This window comes from Pinus tabuliformis, chromosome X (genome assembly GCF_031772625.1).
Source record: "Pinus tabuliformis cultivar Carrire ecotype Pingquan chromosome X, CPIR1, whole genome shotgun sequence".
NCBI classification, from domain to species: domain Eukaryota; kingdom Viridiplantae; phylum Streptophyta; class Pinopsida; order Pinales; family Pinaceae; genus Pinus; species Pinus tabuliformis.
The window spans coordinates 1,094,929,955-1,094,942,428 of record NC_142308.1 but is presented as its reverse complement, the minus strand read 5'-3'; the positions used below and the strand labels follow the sequence as shown (position 1 = coordinate 1,094,942,428).

Here is a 12,474-nt window from a genome sequence, read left to right as displayed (position 1 = left end):
GAAGACAAATGTTGCATGGTTTGTTATCATAAGCCTTGGTTTCAGTGGTTATTGTGAGTTGCCTACATGTACATCGTTTTGCATGCTCGGGAAAAGTGAGAGCAGAATTTCAGTATGTAGCCATTTGCTGGATTGGTTACATTGGAAGGCTCATTTCACATGATTGTACATATTTCATCAGTAGGCAGGTGGTTGTCATCATGATTTGAAGCCCTCAAATCTCAATGGTCTACTGCCATTTGAAAGCTTTGTAAGTACTTGTTTCAGTTAAGTCAGTCTTGAGTCATTTTTTGTTTTCGTCAATTTTGAGTGTCTAGTTTCCGCTGTTGAATGCCTAGTTGCAACTGTTGAATGTTTAGTTTCAGCTTTTGAGTGTCTTGATTTAGTTTGAGTTAGTCTTACTCATTTCAGTTATGAGTCTTGAGTCTTGTGTTTTGTTTTCAAGATATTAATTTTAGTTTGTCGAAGTTATTGACTCCATAGCCCAATGGACGAAGGCATTGCTTGTTTTCCCAGAGATCTGTAGTTCTTGGCACCTCCAAGGAGCTACCATCCCCATTGGAGCCAATGTTAGAGTCAGTATTTTCATGCCTCCGTCAGAGATCAAATCCTCTTGTTGCATTTCATATTAGGTGTCCCGCCCAGTCATTTGCATTCCATTAGGCGCATAGATCATCTGACGATAGTGGCATTCCTACAGTTTCCCTCATGTTATCTACCTGTTGGCTCATGTTTGTTCATTAAAAAGCATATACAGTCTTCTTTTTATCTTAAAGATTGCAAAGGTTGTCTTTAGGGTTTCATTGTCAATTAGGTCTAGGGTTTCATTAGGATTTCGTCAAAAAATGTTTCAAAGTGTCCAATAATTACTAGCAGGCCATGAGGAGGTTTCAACATCAATAAATTTCATCGCCAAGTGTTCGAAAATGTGTTTTTCCTCAAAACTCTATTTTGAGGAAAAAAATAGAGTATTTAGCATTTATTGTACAAAATCATGAAAATTTTGTTTTCCTCATTGTAAATTCCTTCATCTGTAATCCTGGTTTCTTTCCTTAGCCCAGAAGCTCCAACACCTGCAAAACAAGCAAAGCTCAGGTCATTTAGTTCATCACAAAACTCAAATGAAGTGAAGAAGTCCAAAAAACAGAGTTTGAAATAAAGTCATTTGCAAAACATTATGAAAGTGGGTTTGGCAAAAATAAAATTTAAAAGCTCCATGTATAAATCATTTCTCCAAATGTTTGAAGTTCATTTGTACTCCAAGGGCAAAGAGAAGCAAGGCAAAATGATTTTGGTGAGTGAGTGTGAAGTTTGGGTGAAAATCGTTGTAAGTTACCAGCGCGGCGCACTCACCAGGCGTGGCGCACTGGGCCTCAGAATCCTGTGTTATTTTGCAAGGGCGCGACGCATACGTGGGGCGCGGCGCATTGGGTTGTATGTGTGGCGCACACAGCCAGAGAGCCCGAACACTGCCCAAACTCGCTCCAATTGCCCCAAATCGCATGGATCGGTCTTGATACAAGTAGGTAGAGCCTTCAATGCTGTTTTATATCCAAGCTTGATGATTCTTTGATGGTGTGTGTTACATGGTGAGTGTTTAAAAAACAATCAAACCCTACCATTTGAAATACCTCAAAGAAACTTGTTGCTAGGGTTTTGATTGACTGTTTTTCCACCAAGTTCACTCCCTTACCCCATTTTTCATTGATTCCCTTATTCCCTAAGTTCCCCCTACCCCCTAAATTCACTAATCCCCTATCCCAAATTCCCTTTTCCAAACTCTCAAATGTAAAACCCCAAACCCTAATCCTATACAAAAACTCCCAAAACATCCCATATTTCCCTAACTAAAATCTATCCCAACAGTCCCTAAATTCTCCACTATTTTTCCCTCCCCTTACAGTCCCTCATTTCACTGTTTTCCCTTGGTGGCAAAGGTCAAACACATCATCAAAGGCAGTCCAAGACAGTTTGACATATCAGCACCTATTTCTCCAAGACAGTTTACCTACCAGCAGAAATGGCATCTGATCCTTCATATGATTATGAAGAGGAAACCCAAAGTGACTCACCCATAGAGGGACATGCACCCAGGAGGCCTCATAGAGGTGGCAAACATATCAGAGAAGAACCAACCACTCTTGTTGAGTTACAGGCCTGCCCTCTTGCCATCTTCTATTTCCAGCATCAATCATGTTATGAATTTTGTGAGAAGGTTGCTAATATTCAGTTCCATCATGAGTTGGCCCGCTTATTTGTGTTGCATTTACATGGTGATCAAGCCACTCTTGCTGGTGTCACTTTCACATTAACACCAAAATCCATTTCATTAGCAACCGGCATACCTAACATTGGAGAGCCATGGAACAAGAGGCAGAAAATTGACCAGCAGCACTATGAACCGTATATCAAGCCCAGCTTTTTGAGACAGCTCAAGAGAGTGTTTCCTTTTCGGTACCTCAAAGATGAATATGCTCCTTTAATGAAACTCATCATGAAGTATTTCACCTGTGAGGGCCGGTTCTCCCGCTTATATGCTTATCATATCAGGCTGCTGATGCATTTTACCCAGGTACGGATGATGAACATCCCTTACTTCATGTGCCAAAACATAGAGAAGATGACCACCCTTGTGCAGCACAAGACTCCTCAACAACAGTTTAACAGTATTTACCATTTTTCTCTCATCAAAATTGTGGTCATTCACCAGCTTGGTTTACAGGGCATCACTTGGGATGACTTCATCTCTCGTGAGTTTTTCAGAGCTTCACAGGGACCATCAGAGGCTGGACATGAGACAGGTGAACCTTCCTATCAGCATGAGGGCCATGAGACACAGACCGCTAGTGTGCCAGTGTTCATCACCTATCAGAAGGGCACTAGACAGTTGTTTGCAGCAGCAAAGCAAGTGTTATCTCCACCTGGGGTGGAAGGGGCCTCGCTTCCATCATCAGCACAGCAAGTTCAAGACCGAGGCAAGAGGCCACTACAGGAGGAAGGACCATCAGGTGAGTGGGAGACTGATTTCATCCTCATTGAGGGTGATGATACCGATATGGGCACAAATCTTAGAGAAATCATTAAGGAGCAGCAGGCGGACATTGATGCCTTGTCTACCAACTTGGATAGAGCCCAATGGACTATACAGTACCTGGAGCAGAGGAACAAGCAACTTGAGGACCAGCAGGTGATTATGGAGTTGCAAAACATTCGGGAGAATCGCCAAGCTGCCCAAAGGAGGGGGGTGGAGTTCACTTCATTGGAGCAAGAGATCAATGCTGATAGGGAGTCATGGCTTGAAAGAGTCAATGTCCACTTGGAGAGGACGCTGGGGAAGGCCATAAATGAAAAGAATATGCTTAGAAACTTGTCCTATCATTACTTGTCCTGGAACTTGGTGTGCCAAGCAAGAATTAAGAGTTTGAAAGCAAAATTGAAGAGAGCATCAAGGAAGAAAAAAGAGGATGAAGGACTTCAGATATTGGCTAAGGCTTCCTTGGCCCAACATCATGTGTGATAGAGAAGACTCAGCCCAAATTTCAAGAAATTTGGGGCAATTTTTGCATTTTGCAAATTTTTGGCACAAAAAACAGGTTTTTCTACCCTATGCGTCGTGCCACGTGGCGCTCACTTTTGCTAGAGGCCTCCAAATCACAAAAACTCAACATTTTTGGATTTTTCATGCAAAATTACACTTGCTTACCTATGGCAAAGAAATTTGGGCAGGTTTTGAGCCCTCAAAAAGGTTAAAAACACTCAAAAAATGACCTCACTGCCCCTATTTTGACACACATGAAGCAGTGTTGGGAGAATGGACTTTTGGAGGGGAAAATGGAGGCCAAATTGAAAAATTATACTTGGGTTGGAAAGTAGACAGGTAGACCTTTCTAGCAAGCACACCTGGAGCTCATTTGGACATCAGGAAGGCCTCCAAAAGTGGGTCCAAATAGGCGCAATGCATAGAGAATCAGGCGCGGCACATAGAGGAAAAATTGCTAGTTTGACCAAGTTTTGCTCTGTTTTTCGCCCAACTTTGCCTAGTTTGACTTTTTTACTTTCCTAATGACAAGTTTGTGATGTAATTTGATGTATATTGATGGATGATGATGTAAATATGTTATATTTTCACTTGTAGAGGTAGATTCATCAGTTTAAAGGCTGTTTGAAACTGAATGAATCAGTTCCCTTGTTTCTAGAGGCATGCTATTATGTTGCCTAGTTTCTAGTTCTCGGTTTAGAATCAGTTGGATTAGCTCCTAAACATGTGAGCTCGACCCCTAGAGGCAAGGATGAGCTATGTTTGTCTATATTATGTTGTTTTTTAGTCATTAGCATGGTTGGACTTTTGATAAAGCCTTGATCTTCATTGTACATTCATTTCAGCATTTTGGCTAAGGAGTTGACACCAGGATTTGCAGCACTCTTTGGGATCCATGTGGAAATTTGTATTGGTACAGTGCTTTTCTCTGTAATTTTGAATTTTCTTATGTGTTATGTATGCCATTCTCTATCTTGTTTCTTCTGAACTAAACAAACAATAGTGTAAGTAGAATCCATTGAAATTGCAGTGCTCTACTTGAAGTTTGCTTCAGTTATGTCATGTTTTCAGCTGTTTGGGGAGGATCCATGATTTCTCTTGCCCTCTTCAACACCTCACATGTCTATTCCTTCCATCTCATTCAAATTTAAGTGCCAAAAACAATTGCCTACCTTGCCCCATTGAGATCTCTATAGGACTGAGCCTCAATCCCCGCACCCAAAATTTGTCTTTCCATCTGAGCCAACAAAATCATCATTTTATCAAACCAAATTCTCTTGCACTTATACCTAGCCTAAGATCAGTAGATATTTCAGTCATCTCAATCCCTCATCGATCATAATTTGTTGAGATTGACCCAGAGAGAGCCCTCTCCTGACCTGGTATGGCTAGCTACCAGGATGAGCATGGTTTGATGTTGGCCCTGGATCCTACCTTTTCAGCCTGAGGTAAATCTAGGCACTAACACCTGCATCAATACAAAGTTGCTACACATATTTGTTGACATACTCCCCCCCATTATCAGTACGGAGTATCTTAATCTTACACCCAGACTCATTCTCATCAAGTGCTTTAAATTCTATAAGGCATTAAAATACTTCCGATTTTAATTTTAGAAAAAATACCCAAGTAAAGTGAGAGAAATCGTCTAAGAAGGTGAGTACATATCAAGCCTTACTGATTGAAGGTTGTGGGAATGGACCCGTGATGTCACTGTGAATCATCCCAAGAGGTGAAGAAGCTCTCTTTGCCCTCCCTTTGTCAAACTTTTGCCCCGAGTGCTTGCCAAGAATGCATCCTTGACATACACCGCTTGTGAATTTAATAACGGGCAATCCTTCTACCATGTTTTCCTTGCTGAGTTGATGCAAGTACTTATAGTTTAGATGGCCAAATATTTCATGCCATAAACTAATAATATCATTAGATTGTGACAGAAATACAGTGCTAATAGATTTAGGAACAAAGTGGGAGAATAAATACAAACGAGAACCATGATCTACAATTCCATGTGCAAGCTGTGAGCCCATGGAACTGTCAGTATTCACTGCGGAGTCTGGAGTGAAATCCACCTTCCTTCCAGAGCCAGAATGAGTGATATGATATATCGAGAGAAGATTTGCAGATAGCGAGGGAACATGAAGAACATTTGTGAAGCAGCCCCCTTCAAGGTCTACAATTCCTTCTCCACACACCTTTGCGGGTGTGGCATCTCCTAAGTAAATTAGGGATCTGGTGCTTTCTTCGATGGAGGAAAATTCATCTTTTGATGCAGCCATATGGTTCGATGAACCTGAATCAAGGATCCAAGCTAATGGAGTGGATGTGACAGCCATTAAAGCATGACCATCTCGTTCTCTCCCTCTCCCATCTCCCTTTCTATTATCATCCATATTCTTTGCATTCTTGGGCACGGTGAGATTGTGCTGCTGCAATTGCTTAGCCATCTCATCGATCGTTTTCCTCATGCAATTTTCTTCGGGATGAAAACATTTGGAACAGTAGCTGTAAAGTGTTATTTCCTTCTTCTTCTTACCCTTAGGCAAAGAAGAGCTCTCTGAAGATTGTATGGGTCTCTCCTTCTTCGATTCATTAAATTTACCCTTCCCTTTTTGCTTGCCTCTTCCACTTCTCTTTGGAGCATCAGTAGCCACAAGTGCTTGGTTCTTTGAACGCTTGATGGCACCCATTTGGACTAACTTAGCTTGCTCTTGAGTCAATGTTGCAATGAAGTCATTCAATGGAGGAATTTTCCATTTTTCCTGAGTCAATTTAGATGCTTGAAAAGATGATACAAATACGGAATATTCAGGGCCTAATTTCAAGAGAATCGAAAGGATGAGTTGATCTTCCTCTTTATTGACTCCACATGCATCAAGTTCAACGAGGAGGGATTTAAACTTGGTGAATTATTCTTGCAGGTTGTTGAAATGAGTTTGACTGAGGGATATGATTTCATTCTCCAATTGATGCACTCTCATTTCATCTTGCTTGCCGAATAGTCCTTCCAATGTGGTCCAGACCGCATTGGGAGTAGTGGCTCCGCTGACATGAAAGAGGAGTTATCTAGAAATTGATAGGCATATCAGCCCAATTTCTTCATCTAATTTATTGAAATACTTGATCTTCTCCGCTGCAGAAGTCAGTTCAGTCTCCTTTCCCATTGTTACCCTGTAAAGCCCTTTGCTTCGAAGGAATAGAGTAATCTTTGTATTCCATTCGAAGTAATTGAAAGGATTTAGAACAAGTTTTGTGGGCTGAGAGAGATGATCCATTGTTGCTTGTTGTGCCTCTTGATGATCTATACATGCAAATAAAACCGTATACAATCCGCTAGATTCGAACTAGCTCTGATACCATGTAGAATTCCTGCAAAAACACCAATAGATCTAGAATTCTAGTTAAATTAAACACAAGTAATTTGTTGATATTCAAGAGAGGAGAGAAAGAATTTGCTCCATAAAATCAATGTATTAAATTAATGAACAATAGTAATACATGAGCAACCAAACCTCTAATCCCAAAGGGAGATGGTTATATAGAAATTGTCAAATCTAGAAAACCAGGAAAAAAAACTAGTAAAAAACTAGAAAAGGCGAAGAAAAGCTAAAGGGAGGCCTAAAATAGCAACAATGACTCAATACAACCTATGCCAACTATCAACCATGAGGAAATCATGAGGAGGGGTGCATTTCCCAAGGAAGGCAACTTTAAAACATGCTAAAATGGTCTGAGGGACCAAATCCCTTGATTTAAGAGGGAATCTTCATGTGGGGCGCCAATCCTCAAATAACTCAAGTGGATGAGGTGTGGTTAGGTGTGAACATGCACTTAGATGTCTAAATAGTTTAGGAAAGTGGTTGGACCAATATTTCCGTAATATTAAGCCTTTAAAGGCAAAAAACAAGGGAAAGTTGGTCCACCGAACTAGTTTACCAAAAACCAAGTGTGAACATGATTTTTAATGCATGTGGCTAAGTCAAGGATACTTAGGCTAAAAAATAAATGTAGATGTTAGGATTATATTCCAACATTTTTTGCTATGTTGGTTGTTGATTTCGTATTTTCTTCAAATTCGGGCACTAGTTTTAATTTTGGGTGAATATGTACATTTTAAGTAGATTGACTTTGAAGAACCATAGATAGCATTCAAATCGTACTAAATTTTGCAAAACGATTCAAAAATTAACCAATTTTCCATGTTGGGAACAAAACCCATGTTCCAAAAATTTTAGATTCGCCTCCAGTGCCTCGAGAATCATGCGCAAAGTTTATTATCCAGAAATTATGGCCTACAACGTTCTTTTTCAGTTTGGGCTTCACATGTGCGACCTAGGTGTGATCTTAATAACATACAATTATTTTGAGACCTCTAGTTACAAAACCCATGAGGTGGAATTTCTTCTAGAAGGGCGTAAATATGTCAACCACAATCAGGTACTAAAACTACAATGTTGGTACTGAAATTGAGCTAAACACTTCATCATTAGTAAAAACACTTAAAACTCAATTATTTCATTAGAGACATAGGAATTAATGAAAATAAGCAACTTTTACCTGTGTCAAAAAGTTTCGGGCTTAAAGGGTAAAAATGCAAAATAAGAGGGCAATATGTTGTTACAAAGGCAAGGTATTGAGCAGAAATAGGGTCAAATGAATGGTTTAAAAACATGAAGAACTAGGAGCCCAACATGTCCCCCACTTCAAGACATTTGCATGTCCTCATGTAAAAGAAATCTACCCTCCATAAATCTTGCAACATTTGTCAAATTATTCAAATTGTCCCCTACTTTCTTTTTCCATTTCAATCTATACTTCATTCTAATCTCCTCGATTTGAAAAATGCCTACATCATCTCATCCTTAGGAACACTAATGTTTGGTTTAAGGGTTCCACAAATTGCTTCAACATTCATTTTCATGTCATCATTCCCTAGAGTTTGAAAAGAAGATATTGATTCTACGATAGCAATAAATTCAAACTCGTTAAGTGACATCTTTTGACTCTAACTAATATAGGTTCAAATGAAATAGGGTTATTTGATTCCTTGGCTAAATTACAAACTACCTCGAGGGCTAGAGTATTTGCATCAATCATTAACGAAGGTGCAAAGTCAAAATATCCCCTAAACTGATTTACCCACTCTATTGTCAATGATTATTTAACGGCCTACACATTTTCAAGAACTTTACCAGAGGTTGATTGAACAAAAATGGAAAGTGAAAAAAGGGCTTTTCCATCCAAAAATGTGGCAAATATCGTAAATTTGTACCAAAAATTATCTTTCTTCAAACTAGCAATCACCATAACCAATTTCTACCATTGGATGCAAAATAAGGTATTTTGGTTTCTCCTCATAAAGCAACAAAATCATATGGCCAATGCATATATGGAGGCAAGTCTATATTTGATAACCACTTTAGCTCATATGCTAACCAAGGGCATTCAAGTGATGCTCATAAATATACATATATTAAAATCCAAGAAGAGGTTACTTGAACAACCAATTGGCCAAGGTGCTTAACAAATGATCATACATAAAGATACTAGTTGGTGTAAATTTAATGTTGTTTCCCTTCATCTTCCAAATTACACCCCAAATAATAAACACAATCATATTTTTTATTAAAGTTGTGCATAGACCAATACAAGAAGAATTATTATTGAAACTAGTCACATAGTTGGAAACATTTGTCACCAATTACTCTCCTACAATTGGCACAAGAATTTTCTTAACTTTCTGTGGAACGAAAAAAAAAATTCCTTGTCATTGCACAGAACCTGAGGATCAAGAAGTCTCCTTTGAATTTGATTTACTAATACACAATGGGATATCAATCAATGAACTTCCAGAACTTCTAAACGAAGCATCCCCATTGGTATTTTCTTAACTTTCAACCATTGATGTTGTTGGCTTTGATATGTCCCCATTGGAGCTCAAAATCAAGATAGAGTCAACTCGTAGTTCCTGCAATGTAGACTCATAAATTAAGAGATCATCGTGCTTGGTCAATTTGGATTGAGGGTGATTCAGGCATCTAGATGGAGGGCACCTTTTGACACCTAACATATTGAAAACTCCAAACTTCATGAGAAACACCACTCCCTCGAGCGAAATAAGTAAGAATAGGAGACCAATTTCTAGGACCCAGTCTTACTCGGGCACCATCGTATCCCATATAGTTGCATCTTTCACTATGTATTGGCATTTATTATACTTTATGCACATTGTATCTATGATTATTTACCCTCTTGGTACCATGATTGGGCCTTTCATGGAGGACTAGTAAGTTCCCAACAATAATCATTATTTTACACCTTGTCATTCCTTTAAAACCTAAGAGTCAGAGTAATTCAATAAATACCAACTCAGTTCAAAGGGAAAAGCACCAGTTTGGTTGTTGTAGAAACCAGCAAATTGTTTTGCAATAAACATAATAGTTTCCAATTTCCTCAAATGAATAAAATTCAATTTGCATAAACAACAACATCAAAACATCATTGTTGAAACATCAAAAATACAATATCAAAATTCATTATTGACATAATTTTCCTCTTCAAATATGGCCAAAGGATTAATAATTCAACCCCCACAACGAGACTTTTGATAAAAATCAAAGGCTTGACTCTAATAAATAACCTGAAGTACCCTAATATCCCCATGTCCTCAACTTGATGAGATTTTTATTAAGTCAAAAACTAGAGCTTTAAATCATGGAATTAGACCATGTCTACATCCCATCTTCAAGTGTTTTTTCCTGCATACTCAATTATGTGCATGAATAAATTACAAGGTGCTTTTTAGTTTTCCTGTGTAAAGCAACAAGTCAATTAATGCCATGAGAAGCATGGCCCATGGGAGAGTATTTCTCGTCAATCCCTTAAAGACTATGCAATCCATTGTCTTCCAAAATCAAAAGTAGATCAAAGGAAAAACAAGCATTAAATGGAAGACATATCCAACCTTAATAATGTTATCAAGAATGGAACTTAAAATAATTATGAGGTCTTTGTCATAATTTGAGAAAATTATTGAATTTTTAGATTGCCCAATAGAATATAACCTAATACTTCAATAGATTCATACACCAACACACAACACTATTGTGATCCTTCCAACCCTATTCATCTTAGCAGGGGTTCTACCCTGCATTTCATTATGGGTTGGATGTACATTAAAATGACATATGTGTGCATTAGGCATGATTGGGATTACCACAAAAATATCCAAAATTTCCCTTTTGCACCCATGTTGTGGGGAAAAGTATCCGACTCGGAATGACCCTATCCCTACTCTAAGGGTGATAGTTCCTTAGCAACAACTGAAAGTAAAGCTTTGATATTTTTCCTTTATGAAAGTACAGAGAAGGAAGAAAAGATTGACCAACCGATGTCTTTCGCTTTTGTCGATCCTGTCTTCTCTCTTTACCTCTTGTTCCCAGCTCCTTGCTCCTTTTGCCAGCCCAGCTACACAAAGATCCTGCAAAAACAAGAGAGGGAAACTACAAGAAACATGTACTCATAACTGATGCACGGATTAGAATGGATCAAATATACAGATAAAAACAATACATCATTGCAATACAAGTATATAGGAGAACATCAAAAGCTTTATTGATAGAAGATAAAGGTTCTGAGAAGGTTACAACCATAAATGGCTCCAATCCAGCAGCACCTCCCCAGCAGCAAGAAATCTCCTCTTCTCCTCTATAAAAGCAATCACCCAATAACTCTAACTGTAAACCAACAGCACTTCCTTACTTTGCACAAAATTCCACCCTCCTTAGACCTCATGAGAGAGCTCTATATATAGGGTAGAAGGAGAAAGGATGAGTCAGCTTGAGACTGACATGAAGCTGCCTTGTGTCCTCTCCCTCTTCAGTTAAACTTCAGTTCTTGAGTCCACTTGGAGATCCTTGCTTCCACATGGAGATCAAGTACCTCTTACTCATCATAGGGCGAATTCCTTGAACCAAGTGTCAGTTTGGAAGCTTCCTGGGCAGTTGACACCTTGCAGAATGACTGTGCCACTTGGCCAATCTCGCCCAGCGCAGGTAGCCTTCATTGGTTTTGACTTTCAGCGCAGGTACAAGGAGGAGCAGTTGACATTCAGCGCAGATGCTCAGTGGAGCAGCTGACATGATCCAAAAATAGCCTGTTTTTGAGTGTTTTCAGGTGGAGAACTGATAGGAAGTGCTGTGGTTTGCTAACCTTGTTCCTCTAGGGGTAAGAACAACATGTTTAGGGACTGAGGATCCCTGTAATTATCGACATTTCATGTTCCATGCTGCGAGGCACAAAAATGTCTATAACAGTTGCCCCCTAAAGTATGAGGCCGTTTATCGGGTGAAATGCTTTATCCAGAGGGTCCGAAGTTCATTCAAGTGCTGAGAGGTGCCCTGTAATACAATACAATACAATACATTATTTTTCATTCTGTTTTCATGATCTAGCTGAGGCGGGCATTCCCATGCTCAGCTTTATAAATACATTTTGGTACATAGAACAGACGATCGTCTGATGGTAGACTGATAATTTTCTGCTGAAATTATCATACTTTGAGTAGGATGATCATCTGCTGCAATGATGTACATGACAAATGCTTTTATATTTCCTGAATATGTATCGCAGCCCGGATGGATGAAACTAGATCCGGGGTCTTCAAACTCGTTCGATCTTCACTCTAAGTACAAGTCGATCCATGTGAGATATTCGCTGTAGTCGAACATGGAAAGACATCGCTTGATTACCGGTCAATGATGAAAATCGTTAACAAGCGCGAGAGGAATCACCGATAATGATAATGACCCTCAAGGTACTGCAGTACAATTCACGTGTCGTGAATAAAGGACTTGGCGTCGAACGCCACGCAAAATCTTCTGGTCGAAGGCCATTGATGTATACCTGTCGCCGGAAGTGAGAAACTTGCCATTGAG

At 39.3% G+C, this 12,474-nt stretch overlaps 1 pseudogene; it reads right to left on the bottom strand.

Moving 5' to 3' along the window:
- Positions 1-9,084: 9,084 nt before the first annotated feature.
- LOC149143644 (uncharacterized) lies at positions 9,085-9,629 on the bottom strand (annotated as a pseudogene).
- Positions 9,630-12,474: the final 2,845 nt, after the last annotated feature.